We start from the raw sequence: 19989 nt of genomic DNA on the forward strand, positions 1-19989 counted from the left end.
AAACTAAGGTTTTGAGCAAAAGAGGCTGCCTAGAACTTATCCTTGTGCATTGATGAAATCAAAAGTATAGTAGTCACACTCATACACTCATTGCTAAAACATCTTAATTGTTTGAAGTGATGTCCAATAATTCTTTCAGAGAAAGGATTTATGGCTCTCCATCTTAAGACTGATAGATCCAATGCATTATAAGTTTTTTCCAAGATATAGAGAGGCATGTCTCCAAACAAATAAGCAAAAAAAAAAAAAAAAAAAACTACAAAAAAACAAAATCCTCTTTCTGAAATTAATTGAACATGGATATCATTAGAAGCTGGAGGAAGGAAACCAACTTTGTGAAAGCACTAAAGTGTTCAACAATATGGATTAAAACTGTTGTGATTTTTTAAATTTAATCTTCTGGGCATGGAGTCATTCCCAGAATTAACGTGCAGAATAATATGTATTAATATCATCGTGACATTGGAGACTATGGAATAGTGAAGGAACTGGATGAGACTTCTGATTATTTCCCTTAAAGAGGGAGGGAATGTGTTTTGAGTGTGGGAAGAAGGATAAATGGAGTTTCTGATAGCTAGAAAGAACTCTATAGCAGTCTTATATGCTGTTCATCAAACGTTCCTACATCCCTCCTGTTATGGAGAAAATGGTAAGATGTCACCTCTGGTGTTGCTTGTGATTGTGTTCGGAACATTTGAGTGGTTCTGGCCAATGAGTTAAAAGCATAAGTGATGCATGATAAAGGCCAGACCTTTGCTTGACAGTTCAAGACCCTAAAATAATTTCCTCTGGAATTGCACTCAACACTATGTGACAGAAGCTTCTCCATCAGTCTGCTTGTTGGGAGGCGGATTAGTACACTAACCTCTCTCTCTCTCTCGCATTGCTGACTTTCAGTGGACATGTAGCATAAATAAGAAATATATTTTTGTTGCTTTGTCACTGAGATTTTGAGGTGTCTATAACTGAAGAATGACCAAGCTTTAGGTTAATGATGCAGGAAAGTGTTAATTTGGTGAATTTTTGGTTCCCAGTAGAATCAACTCTTGAAAGGCTGAAGAAGACCAGGAGAATTAAGGCTTCATGTGGTACGGCATGTTGTAAGAGGAAACTGACTAGGGTGCTAGATTTCCTTAAGTTTTGTTCGCAGATATGGTCGAGTGGCTTATGGCTGAGGGGACAAAGGTTTATTTTGGTATTACTATGAAATAAAGCTTTAGTAAAGTCCAGGACTTATAAACTGAGAAAACAAGGATCCCTATATTATTTGTGATAGCATTAATTAGATTCTGATCAGTCCCCTCCCGGTACAGTCACTGTGACTTGGCATCTTCAGGCCCGAGGCTTTCCATGTCATAATTGGGAGGCTGAGTTCTTTATCCTCCCTAAATATCTAGTAAATTACAGAGTATAATCTTAGACCTGGCATAGACCTAAAATAAGATTAACTATAGATCAAAAAGCGCACCAACAAGACTAAATAATCTAATTTTTAATATATGTTTTTAAGTCAGAAAATAAGTTTAAATGGCAAGAAAAATGTTCCCAAGCCACAGGCATATCCAATAGAAAAGTATCCTACTTTTCAGGTATAATTTAAAGAATTCCGGGACTTTAAAAGAAAGCTCAAACAGACTAACAGGAAACCATAGGTGTCTGACCAAATTAAAATAGCCTTCTCACTCCTGGAAGTATGGCCTTTTGTTGCAATACATTTAAAAATAAAATAAGATAAAAAAAGAATCAAGCCTGATTCTGATTAGAAAACCAGCCTCTTCCAGTCTCATCCTTTGCTCTGCTTAAAGGGTAAAACAACAAGAAAATTTCAATTGCATTGTGAGAAGAATAATAGGATTCTGGGTCATTTTGGAAAACTTTGGAAGAGGAAAATGTCAGATTGCCTTTTCTGATATTTTTACTTGAGGGAAAACATACTGTATTAGGTCACTGTCCCTAGTGTGGGACCAGTTTTGGCTAATGATGATTCTCCCATCTAGGTCATTATTAATATAACAGTGCTGACAGAGGAAGTGGACAAAAAGTTCTCCTAACTTGAAGATATTTTAGTGTCTTTTAAATAATAGTTTGTATAAACTCCTACATGTTTTAAATAGCAGCAACAGTGTGATTCTGTGAATTCATTTGACATGAATTCAAGAAGTTATAAAAAACACTACAAGTATTTTATATCAATTTGCAGGGCATTAGAATAAAGCTCTTAGCCAACTTGTTGTTCTGCTTTTATATGAAGAAATCACACTTTGCCAAATGGAGAAAGGTAAGGGAAGGGCCAAAATATTTTTCTGTGTAGAGTATCTGGTGGAGGACTCAGAAGATGGCAATTAATGAAAAGAAATTTCCTTCAAGGAAGGCAATGATTTGTTGTATACAGTGTTAAGTTTCTGTTTGCTTGGTTTTCTAAATAAATTCCTTAGCTAAAACATTAGAAAGGATGGGAGGGGTGAGGAATAAAAATCTACGTGTCAGGTACAATGTCACTATTCTGGTGACTGGTATCCTGGAAGCCCTGATTTCAGCATGATACAATTCATCCATGTAACAAAAAACACCTGTACCTCATAAATTTTTTGAAATAGAAAAAACATCCTTCCATTCCATAAAAAAATAAAATTTAAAGCAGAAATGATACAGTCACACTACCTCTTACTGTTCAGAATTGACAGTTGTTCAGATGGGGGAAAAATGAGTTTTGGTACCTGAAAATAATTTAAAACTCTAAAGACCAAATGCAAAACACATAAAACTTACTTAAATTTTAACAACAAAAAATAAAGTAAAAACACTGGCCAGCATGACAGTCTCAGGAGTCAAGTTTCCATTTTAGAAAAACAGAGTGCTTGGTTTAGCCTTGAAATGATTTGATTTTAAACGCAAAGATGAAATATAACCTTTGATTTCCAAATCTCCCAACTCTTTGGATTGAAAGTTAATGCATTGCAGTATGTGAGCACATTTCTCTGAAATGTATTCCACTAAAAGAAATGGTATTGTTAGAATTTATTTTTACTCTTTGATTAAAAATAACCATGCCTTATCTTTACAGATTATATTTTATGTATATTTGTTACGCAGCTGAACATATCAGAGATGCTAATAAAATTCTTATTCATACTCATTTGGGAGATCTATTTTTGTAATTAATTCTATAGGAAATTAATTCTTTATAAATGTGTTAAAAACTAAATCTACAGAATAAGAATATCTAGGAAAAGATTATATTTCAGTATGTTAAAAATATAATTGATAAAATTTATATGTGTTCAGGGCAATAGCCTGTTAAATAAATATGCTAGGAACTTTCCATCTGAAGCAAGATTTGCCAGAATGTTCACCCAATAATTCAATAATACTTTCAGTTATATAAAATCAACTTTAATTTTTAAATTTATTTTTTTTAATTTAAATACTATATACTATTATATTAGTGAATTCTAAAACAGAATTGAGATATCTCAACTCATTTATTTTATTAAAAATGTTTCTTATTGAGGGCTGGGCACTATGCTATAGTCTAGGAAAGTCATTTTCAATAATAAAGACAAAATCAGTCTACTGAAACTCACAGTCTAGTAGAAGAGGTAGGCAAAACATAAGTAAGTAAATGATTACACAAATATGCATTTACTTGTGATTAGTTTTCAGGAGATATATTACAGAGAATTTCCATGATCTAGAAGTTCAGTTAAAAATTTCTTGAGGGAAATTTCATTTATGTTGAAATTTGTGAGTATGGACTTTTTTTGACAAATAAATATGGAGTGTACCAGAAAGAGATTATCACGTACCATTATCACGTATCAAGCACTAGTGGTAGAACATTGGAAGATGTGACTAAAGTGTAGCTAATGAACAGAGAGTGGCCCAAACTGAATCAGGAGATAGGTAGGCAGCAGGTCACAAAGAGCCTTGACCAAAAACACAACAAAAACATATACACAAATACACCCATATATAAGCACAGTAAAAAGCTGAGTGTGTGTGTATGTGCATAAATTATAGCTAAATCCTACACTTCTGACAATGTTGACTTCAGCCAAAAAAATGTCTGTTTTCAGAAACGAAATAAATCATGACAATGGTATGGTAGAAATGTCTGTCTTGTCCGTAAAATGGGGAGAGATAGAAATGGAGTTTACAGGCATCTACTCTAGAGCAATCCAGAATATTTTCTATTCCCTTCCTGCTGTGAATAAGAGAAAAGTTGCATGAGAAAATATTTCCTTACAAAGTGTTAGTTTCCTTTCAATCCATCTGTGTTTCCAATGGCATAGGGAGAGCTGAGGATGTTTCTCATCAGAGCAGGTGGCCTACCTATGGTGATGCAGACAGGTAACTTAACTAGTGGAGAAAACACAATTTCCTGCTTAGATGTCTCTGTCCCTCCGTTAAGTATGACTGTGTATGTACACACAAGGGTCCACACAGACACGGACTGGCGGAAACAGAGTACGCTGACTCTACTTCTTTGATGCTGATCCCTTCTCTCCCCGCTTCACAAAGAAGCACAGACAGAAGAGAGCTGAAGGACGGGATTTCCTCCATGTGAGAGATAACTTTCTCATCTTGACATCAAAAAACAGAAATGCCTAACAAATACAAATTCAACGTACCTTATAATAAAACAATTTCTTCTTTTAGAGTGGAATAAAATAGCCTCATGTCCAGTTTTCTTATTCACAATCTGCGCCAGCTAGGACTTAGAATAATCAGAAATCTGAAATGAGATTTAAAAGAAGTACTTCTAACCAGACTTTTCTTATACATACACGTAGACTCAGTGGAGACATTTATGTCTTATTTCTCTGAAGTGGAAATTTAAACGCACACGTAACTAAGTCTATATTCACTTGAAATCAGCATTTCCCCGATCACTCTATATTGCTTATTTTCTCTATTTTATTTGAATCTCTGCACTAAATTATAATGAATTTGTATTTGTTTGCTTTGTTCTTTGCATACACTAGGTGCTTAATGGATATTTTCTAAATATTTCCAAATGCAACTCAATTGGACAATTCTTCCATATACAAGATAATTCATGTTCCTAGTTTTCATTCTAGGGGATATTCTTTGTGTGTATTTTGGAAAATGTGTGCTATATAGGCTTAGCAGCATTATTTTATATCTACATAAGTAATGTATCAATATAAATAACCCATTATTCTTTACTCACAATTTCCCTTTTCTCTTGAGGAAATAGTTACTGTGATTTTAAAAAAGACATAAAAAGACAGAGAAATAGTGAAATTAAATGCAATAACCAGTGGGTTTCTTATGTACAAGTTTTCTTGGTAAGGCCTTAAAGACTGAAAATCAGGAATAACACAAAAATGAAGACATCTATCATGCATAGCTTACTCAAGTTCTTCACATGACATAACGAATATTATATTTCTACTGACCAAAATTTGTCATAGAGTACATCTAATCCTAGAGAAAAAGTCAATTGGCACTTCCTCAGGCAACAGGTCAATCCAGCTGCTTCTATAAGTGAATTATGATTGTAAGAATTATAAAATTGAGAAAAAAACTGTGCCTTTTCAGTGAATTAAAGAGCTTCCTGAATAGTCTGGTATTTAAGCTGGTCTCATAAAACAAGGAAGTATCAATTAAGATAAGTATCCACCACAAAGGAATAGCCTGTCTAGAATAATACTAGCCAAACTTTATTGAGCACTTACTATGTACCACACACACTGTCCTAAAAATTTCATTTATAAAAACTCACTTGTTCCTCAAAATCCTAGGAGGTGGGAAATTTAATTAGCTGTGGACAGTCCAAAGAACAGGAAGTTAAATTAACTTGTCTCAATTGGAAAATGGTCAAGTACAAAACCCAAAAGTGTGTTATGTCATTGAGGAATAGTAAGTATGTCAGAATGGCTAAGGCACAGAGAAGTACAGATTATAATATTTAAATGCTTAAATTATATATTATATTCTACACGGGATCTATAACTATACATAGAGTATAGCAGATACTTAATAAATGTAAATTAAGCTGAATTAAATAATTTTATTTGTTCCTATTAAGATTCTTATTTTAATAGTACTTTTAGAAGCAAGCCAAAAAGTATTTTAAATAATACTGGATAGAATATAAATAAATTCTTAAGATGGGCATCATTATTCAGAGAAGTGCTAAAATATGAGCTCCATGGTCTACTTAGATGCCATAATGAATATATACCCAGCTCCATGACTTACTATAGGTGTAGCTTTGGAGAAATTTCTTTATTTTCACTCTGCTACATTTTCCTCATCTCTAAAATGGGAACAGTGATTATACTTAACTCACATAGTTTTGGTAGGTATTAATGAATTAGTATGCATACAGTTCTTGGAGCATCGCATGGAACATTCAAAATGCTCAGTAAATGTTAATTATAAAGGCGATGATGATTATGATGATAACAAAGATATATGAAAGCACTAAAATATAAACATTATTTTTCACCTTTACAAGTAACTTTGTGTGACATATCTTATTCTCCAGTTAGAATTTCCAGTCTCATAGTTGCATTATCCTTCTACTGTCTGCCAGTCCTAATCCATTTTATTTCAAATATATCTCTTTGCTTATTACTGTTTCTGTAATAATCACACACTGCATGTGCCTCGTTTCCACTTAAAAATCAAATTAATAAAAACTGGGGTCTGTGATTTATGTTCTTAAAAACATGAATCATATATTACACATCTAATAGATGCTTAATAATGAACCTCAAGAAATAGAGAATAACCTCAGTATTTGTCTATGACTGCTTAGTTGTTTCAGGTCACCCCAGGTGATGAAACAGGAAGCAAACCAATGAACTTTACGTGTTTTAAACACTATGACTTTACATAACCACCCAAAGCATAACCTTCTTGAATTTCATATATCTTAAAAAATCAGGCCAACTGATACTTATTTTGAAATACCACAATATTTAAGCCCTCAGTGAACAGCATTTCAGAAATGTTCATTTTGATTGGGCACAGGAAAGAAAGGGCATGACTCAGAAACAAAATCTGCAGTTGAGGTTAATCATGACTTATGAGGAGCTAGCTGTTCCATAAGTAAATGCCTATTTCCCTCTATTTTACTTTATCTATTCTGGATGTAGAAGCTGTGAGTTTTAAGTCAGGTCAAAAAAAAAAAAAAAGAAATTTCTTGAAAGAAAGAATCTAGGCCACATTTCGCCTCAAAAGCTTCTTTGCTCATTTATTTGACTGTTGTCCTAAATTTAAAAATGTCAAATTTCAAATAAACTAACTTTTCTCTGTGTCAGTTTTGGGATTGCAAATGAATATACAAAATAATAAACTTTTTTAGATTTATGTTTTTAAATCTCTACCATATCTCTACTACTTATTGCACATAGTCGAAGCTTAAACTCATGTATCCAACTGTAGTTCAACATTTTCCACCTAGAAACACTGTATTTATAATTAATTTATGTATTCAACAATCATTTATTGAATCAGTATTAAAACTTTACACACTGAACAAGACTTGAGATTGGAGCTAAAATCTATCCCATCTTAATTAAATCTCCAGTACCTTAGTTTAGCAGAAAAAGATCTTGAATACATACATCTGGAAAGTATCCAGTTAATATGTAATTTTCATATTACATGGCTGGATACTTTCTGGACAGCCCTTGTATGTGCTGAATAAATCAATTAATTAATTAAAGATGTTATGCAATATCTTCATTTTTGTTAAAAAAGAACTGAAGACTTTACACATTAAGTACCTTGCCAAAGGTAACTTATTAAGTCTAAAAGTTTTATATCTATATAGTGCTATTTACTTGAGAAAAACATAATTATGTACCAAACTCAAATATATTGCAGGGTATAGAACAGAACATAAAACATATACACTGCCCTCTAAGAGCTTATAATTTTCTCAAAGAGACAATGCATAAACATATAAAAGTTTTAAAAATAATATAAGAAATACTACAAAACCTCATACATCAATAAATGTACAGCAATTGAGTTCTTTATGAAGAAAATAAAATATTTTTTTCCTTTTAAAAAAAGCTTCAGAGCCACAGGCAAACATAATGTCAACAATAAGCTCTTCTGTGATGTCTCCGTGCAATGTAATAAAATCTCAGTCACATTGCAGAAAGAAATGAAATTATCTAATTAATATTATTGAAAAGCTAAGAGTCAGGATTCAGGCACAGATGAATCTAGAGGCTCAAATATGGTTGTCAGTCTCTGTCTCTGGATTGTTTAAGCAGTTTTTGCTACCAGTTAGGCAGATGGCTGTAACATGAACAGACACACACACACCTGTTTGTTTCCAAGCATACATAAGCAAGAATACTCAGGCCTAATTTGTATATATCATTATAGGTAAGACTATGAATAATTAGCTTCATATTCCATTTGTGTCTTTTTCCTAGCTGTGAGACTCTGAGCTACATTTTGCTTGTTTTAAAACCTGTCTGAGGCTTTGTTTCAGCATCCCTAAAATGGGAATAATGATTATGCTTTCCATCTTATAAAATTGTTTGAAGGATTAGATGAAATGATTCAACTCTAAAGGCTGGTGTCATGCCTAAAAAATAGTAGGTATTCAGTAAATAGTAACTGCTATTAATATAATTATTATGATGATCATGTTACGTGCAATAAAAAAATGCTCTCACCAAAGCCCAAAGATAGACAACTTTAAGTTTCACCATCCACTGAATCCCAAGTTGATGCCGTGGGCACCTCTTCTCCAAATCTAGGGTGCTCACTATGATTTCCTCAACTCAGTATTGGATATAATTTTTTGAAAACAGAAAGTGTGAGACCTACAACTTTGTTTTCATTTTTCAAGATTTTTTGGCTATGCAGGGTCCATTGAGACCCTGAATATATGATTTTTTTTTAATTTTAGAATTTTTTTCCTATATTTACAAATAATATCATCACAATTTTACTAAGAAATGCATTAAATCAATAGATTGCTTTGGGTAAAATCATCACAGTTACAATAGTAAGTCTTCCAATCCATGAACATGGAATGTTTTTCCATTTATTAATGTCTTTTTAATTTACTTTCATCAATGATTTACAGTTTTTATGGTACAAGTCTCCTATTTCCTTAAGATTATTCCTAAATATTTTGTTGTTTTTGATGCTATTATAAATGGAATTGTTGGGCCGGGTGCAGTGGCTGACGCCTGTAATCCCAGCACTCTGCGAGGCCGAGGAGGGTGGATCTTCTGAGCTCAGGAGTTCGAGATCAGCCTGAGCAAGAGCAAGACCCTGTCTCTACTAAACAATAGAAAGAAATTATCTGGCCAACTAAAATATATATATAGAAAAAATTAGCCGGGCATGGTGGCACATGCCTGTAGTCCCAGCTACTCAGGAGGCTGAGGCAGTAGGATCGCTTAAGCCCAGGAGTTTGAGGTTGCTGTGAGCTAGGCTGACACCACAGCACTCACTCTAGCCCAGGCAACAAAGCGAGACTCTGTCTCAAAAAAATAAATAAATAAAATAAATTAAATAAATAAATAAATGGAATTGTTTTCTTAATTTCTCTTTCCTACTTTTTTATTGGAGACATTTTCATAGCTAAGAATATATCTTTTCTGGAAAACATTCTGTGTACACCTAAAAAGAAGTTGGATACCACCATTGGTCTGGAATGTTATTCAGGTTAATTTGTTTAACAGTTTTTTTAAGCCTTCCATTTCTTTATTGATTGTCTGTCTATTATGCTATCAGTTATTTTGCTTTATGTATTTTGAAGCTCTGTTATTAGGAACATAATCATTTAGCATTATTATGTTCTCTGGATTAAATGATCTCCTTTGTGAATATGAAATAATTCCCTAAAGAGAGTGATAGACATAGAATTTACAATGGAACTGAATGAAATGGTAATGTTTCTGAAGATAGAAAAAAATCAAGGCAAATCAGATAGATTCAACTTTAAATATCAAGTCAAGCCCAGAAAAAAAACATACCTGTTACGCCATGACTATCCTAGACAAGTAAGAGCTCTTCTGCCCCCCATAAATCTCACTTTCCATTCTTTGAAACCTAAAAGAGTAAAATCCGGAGTTAGCAATATGGATGAGGGTGTAGAAGATGAGGTTTTGGAAAGAAAGAAGCCTACCATAACTCTTTTATCTACTAAAGGTGCATATCCTTGCAAAGACTAAGTTGAAATCAGAGAAAAGCTTTATCATTAAATAAATTGTATAAATTTTAATTGTTAATTTGGATTGACATTATTAGCTACTAATATGACACAGCTTTCCTGACAAGAAATGATTTTAGGAATTTATAAAAGTAATATAATTTAATTTAAATTCATTTTTACTAAATGAGATTGGTATCCATAGAAGCCATAGAACTTTCTCTGCTACATCTAAAAAAATCCGAAATTGGTTTGATTGAACTATGAGATTTAAAAATACAATCATTTCTGGCTTTCTTTTATGATCCATCTTGTTTAATCTAACATTTGCTTTATTATAATGTACGATTTTGGCTTTGGCTTTTTCCTGGATTACCTTGGTTTGACTTAACTAGTTTGTTGTAACTCTACTAAAATACTTCCTTCTCACCTTTGAAGTTCTTTTAACTATCAATAAAATTATAAACTTTAAATCAAGGCAGGACATGAAGCTCAGATTACTGAGCTAAGTAACTGAAGCCAGTTTTTACTGGCTTTTCTAATAAAAAGCAATAAGCAAGGATTTGGGCTGATCTTTTTTACTTCCTGAAAAGAATAATACTACCAGTACACTGAACAGAAAGTTTAGGAGAGGAGCCAAGTGTGATAGCTCATGCCTGTAATACTAGCACTCTGGGATGGTGAGGAGTGAGGACTACTTGAGAGAAGGAGTTCAAGACCAGCCTGAGCAAGAGTGAGAACCCATCTCTACAAAAAAAGACAAAAATTAGCCAGGTGTGGTGATGTGTGCCTGTAGTCCCAGCTACTGGAGAGGCTGAGGCAGGAGGATCACTTGAGCTCAGGAATTTGAGATTGCAAGGAGCTATGATGATACCACTGCATTCTAGCCCAGGCCACAGAGCAAGACTCTAGCTAAAAAAAAAATTTACAAGGGATCTCAAAGAAACATCCTTCTTTCACATTTCTTGCCTCCCTGCTCTTCAGTTGATAAAAATAAAAATGAATTTAATTTAGCTATACAAACATCATGCTAATTACATTCATTTTTGCAAGCTGTTTAGCATTGTGTCTAATTACCATGAAGCACAATATGGATTAGTCATATTATTAAATATGCTAGATAATTTTACTATAAATTATATTTGACTAAAACCCTAAATCCTACTCATGTGTGTTCAGATATCCTGTTATGTTGCTCAGGAAACCCAGTCACCTACTTGCAAGTTGGAAAACAGAGATCAGTTTTCTTACTTTTGTCTTTTTTTGGTGTCCTGTCTCTCTGGAGTAATCTTAATGGATAAGGTGATCTTTTATGCACGTGGATGGCCCTAGGATGCTGAGGGGATGCGTAGGTGAAAGCGCCTTGATAATACTACTCTGGGGGCTTTTCTAATCCACCCTTTTTCTGCCTCAGCTGTGGAGTTTCTCAAGACTATAGCATAGCCCTATTCTCTTCATTCAGGGAGAGTTTACAGAGTGCTTACATTTACCCATGGCTTTATTTTCTATCTATATGACAAAGATTCTAAATTTATGTCTCCTGTCCAGACTGCTTGTAGTAGTCAGTGCTCTCCAAATAAACAGAGCCAATAGGATATATATAAGATATATAGGAGCAGATTTCTTATAGGAATTGGCTCAAGCAATTGTAGAAGCTGAGGAGTCCCATAAGACGTCTGCAAGCTGGAGAACCAGGAAAGCTGGTGATGTAATTCAGGACAAGTCCCAAGGGAGCCAATGTTGTAACTCTCAGTCAGAGGTCAAATTTCCGAGAACCAGGGAAGCTGCTGATGTGAGCTCTGGAGTCTGAAGACCCAGTATCTGAAGTTCTGGTGTCCAAGGACAGGAGATGATTATCTCTTCTCCCAAAGAGAGAGTGAATCCACTTTTCCTCTGCTTTTTAGTTCTATCATGGCTCTCAAGAAATTGAAAGATGCTTACCCACATTGGTTAGGGCTGATCTTCTTTACTCAGTCTACAAATGCAAATGCTAATATTTTCCAGAAACTTTTTCAAAGACACACTAAGAAACAATGTTTTTACAAGATATCTGGGTATCCTTTAACACAATCAAGTTGACCCATAAAATCAACCATCATACTGCTTCATCCCCCTCCTATTTCTTGACAGATTAATAATATCTCCATTGTGAAGACACATAATTATTTACAAATTAATATGCCCAAATATGGACTTGTAATATTCCACATGAAGCCCTCAACTCATAGTTGACATTATCTCAGTAAGTGGTATAACTTATTTTCTCTTTAAATAGGTTTAATTAAGTACCTTCTATGTAAAAGTCATTGTGTTAGGTAATAGTTGATAACTATAAGCAATACAAAAATCTTGCCTTTATTGTGTTTACAACCCCATCTACCCAATGCTAAATTAATACAATAGGAGTCTTTTGAGACATCTCTTTCCTGTTAGCTCTATAGATTTAACCTCCAAACATAAACAGAAAATTAGTCTATGCTCTTATTCTCCACTGGTACCACAGCTATTTTAGACCCCACTTCAAACATTTTAATAGTTCTCATTTCACTTACACTAACTTTTCTACCCTTGGCTTTATGCTCTGATAAAATTAAGCCCTACTAGAGAGAGGGAAAGAGAGAATAAGACAGCAAGAGAGGATACAATAGAAAGTCTTATATTTTTCTTCTCCTTTCTATGGGAACATAGATAATTTTCTAATTGTGTCTTTTTCTCATTTTTTTCTTGCTATCATAAAATGTAATTTTGTGTATTTCTGCTACTTATGATTGAATGATTTTTAACAAATATTAAGTGTTATAGTTAAGGTATAGGCTAGACATCCATAACAAGTGTACTCTAAAACACTGAGCTTAATAAGACAGACACTTCTGCCACATAGAACAGACCAGAGATGAGACTTGCATGGTTGTTGAGGCAGCCCAGTTATTTATGACATAAGACTTTCATCCTCAGATTCATAATGGCTCTTTCATTGTTCCCTTTCCAATAAGAAGGGAGAAATAGAAAGTAGGGAGAAATAAACTTTTATTTTTAAATGAGATTACCTGAGTCACACAAACATTCCATTGGCAAGAACATATTCACATACATATGTTTAACTACAAAAAGTTATTGGAAAATGTAGCTTTAGTTGGACAGCCATCTTGAAAATCAGTTGTGTTGGAAGAATGGGTTGATGTCCTGTCATTAAATGAATAGAGAGGAAATAAATACTTGGAATGAATCAGTGGTTTCTGCCCCAATTAGATCTTTTGTAAATTTTTCTTGGTAAAAATTGTAAATTATTTCTGTCTTTTCTTCTTACTTTTCCTTTTGTGTTTTAACCATAGTGCACTAATTGGTCAATGTGTATGATTAAATTAATTTTTCAAGAAAGACTTCCCTGACCTGAAATTTTAATCTAGAAAATCATAATTTTAAAAGTAAAGTAAGCACCAGTTCTTCTTTGTAGGTCTGGTAAATTTCATGTATGACACCATCCAGGCCTTATCTTTTTAGGAAGGTTTTTATTGCTGCTTAAAAAACTCCTATATATATATAGGTATATATATATTGGCCTAGGCAAGGAATTTATGAAGAAGACCTCCAAAGTAATCACAGCATCAACAACATAAATAAATGGTACCCAATCAAATTAAAAATCTTCTGCACAGCCAATGAAACTATCACTAGAGCAAATAGACCATCTACAGAATGGGACAGAATATTTGCATGTTATACTTCCAATAAAAGCCTGATAACAAGAATCTGTATAGAGCTCAGGAAAATCAGGAAGAAAAAAACAAATAACCCCATTAAAAATTGGGCAAAGGACACGAACAGAAACTTTTCAAAAGAAGACAGACTAATGTCCAACACACATATGAAAAATTGCTCAACATCTCTAATCAGCAGGGAGATGCAAATCAAAAACACAATGAAATATCACCTAACTCCAGTGAGAATGGGTTTTATCAAAAAGTTCCAAAACAACAAATATTGTCATGAATAAGGAGAGATAGGAACACTCATACACTGCTGGTGGGAGTGCAAACTAGTAGAACCTCTGTGGAAAGTAGTATGGCAGCACAATTCATAATCATAAAGATACAGAAACAACCAAAGTGCCCTTCAATACATGAATGGATTAATAAAATGTGGTATATGTATACCACACATACTATTCAGTCATAAACAAAAAGTGGTGAACTACCTATTGTATTATCCTGGATGGAGCTGGAGCCCATTCTTCTAAGGGAAGTATCATGAGAATGGAAAAACAAACACCACATATACTCAACATGAAATGGTACTAATAGGTCAATACTATTTTGCACATATTGGAAGTAACATTGATAGGGTGTCGGGCAGGTAGGAGAGGGGAGGAGGCGATGGGTAAATTCACACCTAGAGGATGCAGTGCACACTATCTGGAAGATGAACATGGTTGTGGCTCTGACTCAGGTGGTGCAAAGGCAATTATTGGTACCCCTGTAATACTCTGAAATTTTAAAAAAGCACTTTTTGAATTCTAAAAATAGAAGTTTATTTGTGGAACTCAAGAGGTATATAAAATATTACTATGAAATTGGCACAAATAGTACCTTTCAGTAAGAAAATAATGACCAATATTTTTCCATATTTAATCTAATTTCTTCTTTTTCTTCATATTTATTAAAAGTTAGTCATGCAATTTCCAAGTAAAAATGACAGTGGGAAGCCAAGTAGTAGATTCTCGATAAATAATGTGTACTTAAATAATTCATGAATCAAAAGTAAATAAATAAAAGAAAAAAATCTCCAGTATTATTAAGTAAACAAAAAGATTTAAACTTCATGCCATAAATTTTAAGAAAAACAAATTTCAAGGAAAAAAGAAGAAAGATTCCAACATAGAGAAGTGAAAATTTTTATCCATTTCCTTCTTACCAGAACTGGGATTGACATGTAAAGAGTATCCTGAAAACTGTCACTACATTTTGCAAACTTCTAAAAGAAATGGATAGACTGGTTGAGTAAGTCTGGTGGTAGAGTAAAAACTAATGCAGCAATCTCATAAGTAAAATGTCAGAGGTGAATAAATAGAAATAGTTTCATCTGCATTGGAAGAATAATCCTATTCCTGCAAATATCTCTCTATGATATCATAATCCCTTATAAATAGAGTGAACCCAAGAAATGATATTTAACAAAACCCTGAGAGAGAAGACATAGATCAGATTGTTCACAACCAGGTTTAACTGAGCTGTTTCCTCCCCCACTTTTAGCTTTGATTTAGAAGACAGCATAAATCTTCAAAGTGTGGCTAAGAACAAGTCTCATATAATTTAGAAAGTGCAAGAAGAAAAAGCCATCCATAGAATAAAGCCAATAGATGATATGAATAAGACTTTCCATTGGACATAAGAAAAACAAGGCCCCAAAGAGGCAAAAGTATAAGATAAAAATAAACAGTTTAAAGAAAATGAAAAGGATATCTAAAACTTAGATGGAAAAAATTGGCATAGAAGAATATATAATTCGAGAGTAGGGGATAATTCTTCAGTGTCTACTCATGCTATAGAAGAACTTAATGAGATCCTGGATTTTATAAGGAAGAGATAGCTGAAGGACTATCAAACAACAGAGTGAAATTAAAATGGAAATTGCAAAATTGAAGGAATACATTGAAGACAAAAATATGTAGAGCTAAAAAGTAAATAAGAAACTAAAATGGAAGCAATAGACACCAGTGACATTTTATTTATTGGTGAAAGAAAAGTATGAAATTAATAATTGGAAATCAGAGGGAAAAATGTGAAGAAATCACATCAATTTACAAAAAGTTGTATATTACAGGAGACAGGCAAAACTATCCAATGAACGAATCACTGAAATCCCCAATAGATAGAACAGAAAATGTGCTCAATGTAATTATTGGTGGAAGTTGTCTTGAAGTGAAGAAAAATTATATAAGCAAACTAAAGGACACAGAGAATTCCAGAAAAAAATTGTATAGCGTGATTTACATTAATACACCTCTTTGTTAATTATTGACTTTAAAAAATAAAGAAAGATATACTCAGGTGACCACATAAGAGGAGATAGGGCTAATAATTAGCCTAGTCTTGGAATTGTTCACATAATATTCAAAGCCTAAAAAGGTTAGTTATAAAGAAAACATTTTAATAGTATTAAGAATTTCCATTTCAATAAGAGAAGCTGAAATCCTTATTTATATTCCTACCATTATTTTACAACATTTTTTTATCTCAGTAGAGAAGAGCAAAAAATAATAATAATTTGCATTGTTAAGGATCATGTAACTGTTTTACAAAATCCACCTGCACAAAACATGCCTCTGTGGCAACAATATTTAATTGTACTTTCAAGAATAATCTATTTTTATATTACCTGTATTATTAAAATTAATATAAACTACTTATTCTTTTAAATGTGAAACACATCAACAATAAAAACATTGAGAATTTTGAAAAGTTGAATGAAGGATCATTATGACTATGCTCTTTTCTCCCCTTGAATTTGTGAGAGTACCCTGCTTATAGATTTCACTTTATATCTTGACATCTTCATAGCTTCAGCAGTAATGAAGAAGTAGTTGGTGCTGTTATAATATGGCAGATACTCTCCTCATAGACCCGGTTAATTTTGCCATGTGTATTATTCCACTTTAATTTTAAAATTCTCATTCTTAATAATGTAATTTATTAAATACTAGTTTAATGAACATTTTTGAATTGACTTGAAAACAGTGCCTTGACTGTACCATGCAATATGGCATCAACAACCTGTTTCCAGGTCTACATGGAACCTGGTGTCTCCTCTGTCCTTGGTCATCTTTTCAGGTGTTCAACACTCCCATCGTAAGGGGATATTTGATAACTGGCAACGGAGCTTTAGCTCAGAATCTCTTTCAGGAAGTTTTTCTTGTACCATATTTGTGTTTTGCCTGCTTGTTCTTAATATTTTAAAAACTGTTTTCTAAATTTTTCAGAATACTATATAGCCTGAATCACAACCTGTCAACCACATACTGCCAATGAAACTTTACTCATCAGCTGTCTTCATCATAAAACATGGATAGAAGGTGCTCTTCATCCCGTACCAAGACATATGAAAGGTGCTCCCTCGTTCGCCTGTTAAACGAAAATCACCAGAAAAGTTTAATATGACACTGAAGTGGAAGCTCAGCAATATGAATTAGACCAACATTTAATGAGGTCAGAGGACCCTAAAATGGGACCTCACTTTCATCCATAACAAGTATGAAATTTATGTCCACAAGACAAATTGTACATGATGGCTACTGAGACTGAATGTATAGATAAAATGCCATAACTGATAATAATTTACTTGTAGACCAGATAGAGCTGAGTCTTCAAACTAATGTCAGTTCATATGCCTTGTGGCAGTTTCTACAGTTTGAATGTATCCTTCAAAGTCTATGTGTTGGAAACTCAAACAAAAGTGTAATAACATGAATAGGTGGGCCTTTAAGAGGTGGTTAGCCCATCAAAGTTCTGCTCTCATGAAAGGATTAATGCCACTGTTACAACAGTAGCTTTGTTATCACGGAAGTGGGTTCCACGTAAAAGGAAGAAGAGTTCCCCACCTGCCCTCTCTGTGCCCTTTCACCATGAGATGATGTAGCAAAAGACCCTCACCAGAAGCCAGATCCTTAATCTTGGACTTCCTAGCACTCAGAACTGTGAGCCAATACATTTCTGTTCATTATAAATTATTCAGTCTGTGACATTCTGTTACAGCAGCACAAAACAAAGACAGAAGCTAAGGAAAGAGGAAATTGATACAACACATTTGCACAAATACTTAATTGAAAACACTTGGAGTGCATAGTGCAAAAAGCAAGCAAGAAGGGCATGATGGCAGGTGTCCCATGAAAACATTCTGTTTCTGTTTTGAAATTATGAGCCATCTTAGCTAGCCATAACTATTTACTTCAAATCAAATACTGGAACAAGCATTGTTATTAGAAAATCTTTGCCAGTGAAACAAACACTTTTCTTTGAAGACTGCATTTGGGCTATTGGGACGATACCCAACAAAACATTAGTTTAGGAATACATGTGTTATTTGGAAGCCATGCTTTAGTGTAAATACTATTCAAGATTCAGTTTTGATTTGTTCTTTACTTGTTTTAAGCATATTACCATTGAAAGCATGATGAAAATTCATTCCCTAAATATATCTGGGTTTGAGTACTAGATCTACTTTATATGAGAGTATGGAGTAACTGAACGACCAGTTTTCTCTTCTGTGCAGGGAAATACCTTTAACAAATACTTTACTTTTGTGATAATAAGAAATGATTATAGGTTCTAGCACTTGTGAAGTATGCCACACTCTATGATACTAATATTCATTTTAATAATAGCTATTTTTTGAGCAATTTCTACCATAGCCACTAGACTCATTTAATACAATAATTACTATTACTACTAAAAGTTTCTTTAAAAAATACAAAGTCACACACATATACATACACATGTCTATGTGACTCTAATGACCATAGCCTCAGGAAAGCTCAGGGACTGTTAACCAATTTTGACAGGTTTGATTATCCAGGAACATGTAATTAATTTTGCCATTCCCAACTGTGCTATATTTGGGTACTAATAGCATCACATTTCCTGTTTAGTTACTCTGGGTTGAAAATCTCAAGGAAAACATACCATAAATTTGCTGTTTTGTTTTATTTTCCTGTATTTATATATGGAATTGCATTATGATTATGTATAATACCATAAAGACATACACATACCATTCCTCCTTAGAGAAATAATTTCTTCGAGGCCAATATTACAACTGTTGGAGATATGCCATTGTAAAAAGAGTTCTCTTGAGAAATATTAAAACTAAAAGAGGTTTCCATGCTCATTTGTTTCCTAAAATATGCTAGAGATTTTTTTCAGTTAGAAGTATTTAACTAGGCTCCCTAAACATGTAAACATAGTTTCCAAATAGTAAAGCAACCTTGTTGCAATCCAAACCAATGATCCAAATGCTTTTCCTAATCATGGCAAGTTTTTGATAATTTCAAAAGGATATGGTCTTATGATATTAATCTCATCAAACCTATTGACACAGCTGTTGGGTTTCAGAATATTTTTTTTTAACTAATAGATACAATGTTGAAGTTTCAATTAATAAAGGAATATCAATTAACTACATTAGTGAGAAGCTTAACAGAAATTCAAGAAAAGATTATAAAAATATTAAAATCTTACAAATGTGTGATTATTTAATATTATATGGAAGGGCCTAATATAATTGCATTGTGCATTTGCTGAATTACTTCATGCTATATTTATAAACATTTTATAGCTGGTTTGACATATGTTCAATTTAAAAGCATTTAACAAAGTTTGTTAGAGTTGACAATAAGTAAAAGTGAATTCTTTATGCACATTAAAAGCAAGCATCTTGAAACTCTAAAAATTAATTCAGTGTACAAAAATGCTGTTTGAAACAAGTATCTATTTTTTTCAGATATTGCACTACAGGAAGAACAGAGAGGGAGACAAGAAGGATAGAATTACATGACAGAATACTAGAGATGAGAGACCTATAGGGAGAGAGGACATTAGAGTCTGCAGAGGAAGTCCTTCAATTCTGAGTATTGACTGACATATCCATATGCTTTTGAGGAAGCTATTCAAGGCACAGCATAGATGCACAGGAAAACATAAGATATGATAGTACATGATTATCAGAGGGCCAAGAGTAGTGCAGGTTGCTATACTGAAGAAAGTAATGATGCTCAAAGAATTGAGTATAATACACAAAAGGATCATGTCTCAGGAGTGCAGAGTAAATAGCCCTAT

This window comes from Lemur catta, chromosome 17, assembly GCF_020740605.2.
Source record: "Lemur catta isolate mLemCat1 chromosome 17, mLemCat1.pri, whole genome shotgun sequence".
NCBI lineage: Eukaryota > Metazoa > Chordata > Mammalia > Primates > Lemuridae > Lemur > Lemur catta.